Below are 3,134 nucleotides of genomic sequence, written 5' to 3' on the forward strand. Positions count from 1 at the left end.
AGGATGGGATCTTCTCTTTACTGAGGACTCATTAAAATATTTGTTGTATTGAATTCAACTGAACTAAATTATAATGACACAAAATGTATTGGTATATTTTTCCCATTCCATACACCCTCTTTCCATTTCTCTTGGAGTTTTAGACTTTCTAAACAAGCAACTTAGACACCAACAATGACTTAAGTAGTTTCTCTGTTCTAATATCTTTTTTTTAAGGAGGAAAGGTTTATTTAGCTCACTGTCTATTGTGCTTTCAGTCCATAATTGGCTGGCTCCTAGGCAGGGTGGCGTGGCAGTCAGGAATCACAGAGGAGCAACACTTCATGGCAGGCAGAAGGTAGCAAAGCAAGTAGGTGACAAGCCTCTTTCTGCCCATTATATCTTATCCTAGCATTGCATCATGAATCAATCCCAATGTCACACATTCTAGACCCAATCACTTCTGAAAAGCTCCACCTATGACTGCATGAAGTTTTGGAGGGACATCTAGAGACAATCCATAACACTATCCTCCTGCTTTAGCTTCCTGATTAGCTTTTAATACAGGTGTGTGCCACTTGGCTTCACTTGAGACTTCTTGATTATACCAATATGATTTTTTTTCAGTCTGGTATAGGTTAATGGAATATTTTATTTATCCTGTCCATTAACTCACATTTGAAAACATTTTCAATATTTAATTGAACTTTAAGAGATCAACTTTCATATTTTTACATCTTTTTTTTTTTTGGTACCAGGGATTGAACTCAGGTCCCTGCGCTTGCACAGCAAGTGGCAAAACCACCGAGCTAAATCCCCGGCCCATATTTTTTACATCTTAATACTGGGTATTAATAAAATCAATAGTCAATATAATTACGAGTAAAATTATTCTGTAAAAACCTTAGAAATAAATGCTTGATGTTGGTATGTTTACACACAACTCAATTTTTGGTGTAAGGTTATTTGTTTGCAAGAAAAAAACATTTGGTTTACTTCATTAATAGGAATATCTCTTAACGCTGGGATGGACTCTTGCTATTTCTTCTGCTGTTGATTTTAGCATAGTTATCTGTGATTGTATGAATGGAGTTGAGTGGAGAGGTGCTCATCATGTTAATTCCAAATAAGAGTACATAACCGATTATTACAGTAATAAGGAGGTAGACAGGCAATCCAACTGCCCAGTATGAAAGGCAAATTGAGAGTTTAAGAAAAGTACAAAGCCATAAATCGCTCTCTCTGGCAATAGTGATGGTGAATTTTCCACCATTTTCCCCTTGGCTTTGGACAGTCTGCCCTGGGGTGCAGGAGGCCCCTCACCATGGGTGCTGCATAGGTCAATGCGGTCCTCTTCCACCCCTCTGCCACCTCAGCGGGGAGTTCTCTAGAAAATGGATTCTTGATGAATCACTGAGCTCCTGGATCAAAAGCCCTGAAAAACTGCCCATTCCCTACTGGACCTTCTCATATGTACCATTATACCCAACCCCTTTCCTCCTAAGCCTCTCTGATTAGTGTTGTCTGTTGTGGTTCAGCAGATAAAATGAACAATATGTTCCAAGAAAGTAATTTGCTTTCTCCCTAAAAGGTTTAGAAATATCTCTTCATATTTAGTGTTGTGAAATGACTTCCCATACCAATTTGATCTCTGTCTTCCAACTGCCTAGAACTTCATGCTTCCTTTTACTCTGGTGACTCATTCATTGATTCAATCATGAGGCACCTGTTTGTGAGCACTGTGTGCTGGCAGGTTTGTAATGCACCAGGGAGGCAGAAATGTGTATAAAAAGATAGAACAAAATCCCTACTGTCGTGGAGAGAAGATGCATAAATGTACAGTAGAGTATATAGGGTACAATTTGGTACCACAAGTGCTGTGAACTGAAATAAGGTGTTTGTAGCAATGCCAGTTTACCAGGAAACACATGGACTTCATGTGTCATTCAAACCACACTTCAAAAGTCTGGTCTCGAGGGCTGGGGATTTAGCTCAGTGGTTCCGGTGCCTGTCTCAGAAGCACAGGGTCCGAGTTCAACCCCTGGTACCAAAAAAAAAGCCCTGGTCACTCAGGCCTAAGCCGCAACATGGATCAACTCCCTCAGGCTCCTAAACTAAGGCTGACCACATCCTGAATGTGAGTCCCTACCCTGCCCATGCTCCACCCTGCATCTCTGGCCACAGTGGCCCTTTCTATTCTCAAGTACTTTTTCAATAATCTATAGAATCTAAGAAACCCAGGTCTACATTTGTGAACCTAATATGAGTGAGCTCTTTCCATGAGCAAGGTCTTTGTTGCCATGCTGAAGACTGCCTTTTATTCTGAGTACTAAGCTAAGGTACACAGTGGTTTCCTCCTCCATAGACTATCTGGCCAGACTTGGTAAAAAATTTTTTAAATTTTTAAAAATTTAATTTTATTACAGACTTTTAAAAATTTATTTAGCAACTCTCCCTGGTGCTATAGTTCCTTTGGGGTAGGAAGGTGGGGCAGCAAAGGTATTTAATTAATTAATTTATTTATTTATTTTTGAGACAAGGTCTCCCTCTGTAGTTCAGACTGGCCTTGAACTCACTAGGTAGCTCAGGCTGGCCTCTGACCTTGAACTCAAACTTGCAGCATTCCTCCTGCCTCAGACTCCCAAGTACTGGAAAGATAGGTATGCATCACCATGCCTAGCTTAGCAGCAAAGGTAATAGTGTTCCATTGTCACTTGCATGGGGTCTTGGAAAAGAGGCTCCACTTTCGTTTTACATTGTGCCATGGAAATGCAAGATACAGGAAAAAAACAGAATGAAATTACTAAGAAGCGTTTTTGTGGGTGCCTGAAGCCAGTGTTAGGAAATTGTTTGGAACTAAATCCCTTTTTAATTACTTTTTCATTGAAATGCATAGAATGCCTGGCAGCACTCATTCCAGGCTGAGCACTGATACAAGGCCTGGTCTCAGTGCAGTGCACGTAGTTACCTCAGTGTCTTTTCAAGGGCTAGAGTGCAGGACACATTTTGGGACAGGGTTGTCCATTAAGTTAATTCAGCAAATATTTATTAAATGCCAATCTTATACCGGTCATGGCTTGAAACTCTGGGACAGAACAATGAACACAACAGACAAAAGCCTGCTGTTGAGGAGCCTGCATGCTGGTGACTGCATG

At 40.6% G+C, this 3,134-nt stretch overlaps 1 pseudogene; it reads right to left on the reverse strand.

Annotated features, from left to right (window-relative positions):
- Positions 1-923: 923 nt before the first annotated feature.
- LOC110351173 (phosphatidylinositol N-acetylglucosaminyltransferase subunit P pseudogene) lies at positions 924-1,252 on the reverse strand (annotated as a pseudogene).
- Positions 1,253-3,134: the final 1,882 nt, after the last annotated feature.

The sequence above is a fragment of the Heterocephalus glaber genome, unplaced genomic scaffold (assembly GCF_053883595.1).
Source record: "Heterocephalus glaber isolate CG9 unplaced genomic scaffold, H.glaber_assembly_v1.0 deba00001472, whole genome shotgun sequence".
NCBI classification, from domain to species: Eukaryota; Metazoa; Chordata; class Mammalia; order Rodentia; family Bathyergidae; genus Heterocephalus; species Heterocephalus glaber.